The 715-nt window shown below is 36.5% G+C and overlaps 1 protein-coding gene across 1 annotated transcript in view; it reads left to right on the top strand.

The window, feature by feature from the left end:
* The window catches only part of LOC119585237 (protein Wnt-5b-like), a 252,158-nt gene that overhangs the window by 27,720 nt on the left and 223,723 nt on the right, over positions 1-715 (top strand).

Genomic DNA, 715 nt, shown 5'->3' with positions numbered 1-715 from the left:
TCATCATTAAAATCGTCATGGTCTTGATTATCCTTAGCGTTGTCCTTCTTGCATCCTGTCTTCCTTCCCTGCTCTCCGTATCGGAACCGTTCCATTCCCTTTCCTCTCTGCCTCCTCTTCTTCCTTCTCTCTTCGTCCCACAACCACATCACATCATCCTACCATTATCACCACAACCACCATCCCATATTCACACGCCGACGCTGGATGCCTCTCAAACCCATTTTCATTTTTCTCATTTGAAATTCACAAAGTCGTACATCAGCACGAATTAGTATTTCTCATTTTTTCCCAACTTAGAAGGTAATGTTAAAAAAAAAGTGGAAAAGGGAAAAAAAATCACTTGACATGAAAAGAACAGCTGGCTTTTAATTGTGTAAGACCAAAATTGGACGAGGAACCCGCTGGTGCGACGCTTGTCTGATGTATTGCCGTAGTACGCTCGAAAGATGTAACAGATGATAAATAAAGAATGAATATATAGATAGACTGACGGTTCGAATAACTATAAATTTGTTGTGGATGTTTGTATTGTTTTGCATATTTTGTATGTAGGATTTTATTTGAATTTCATCTATTCCAGAGGTACAATTTTGTGTTATATAAGATTGAGGATGGTATTTGTAGGGATATATTCGTATATCATTTTTTTTATTATTGACATAGATATCTTGAGTTAAAGTGTGTGTGATAATTCTGAACACATTAAAAATAG

The sequence above is a fragment of the Penaeus monodon genome, chromosome 19 (assembly GCF_015228065.2).
Source record: "Penaeus monodon isolate SGIC_2016 chromosome 19, NSTDA_Pmon_1, whole genome shotgun sequence".
NCBI classification, from domain to species: domain Eukaryota; kingdom Metazoa; phylum Arthropoda; class Malacostraca; order Decapoda; family Penaeidae; genus Penaeus; species Penaeus monodon.
This window is presented reverse-complemented; position numbering and strand designations above follow the sequence as displayed.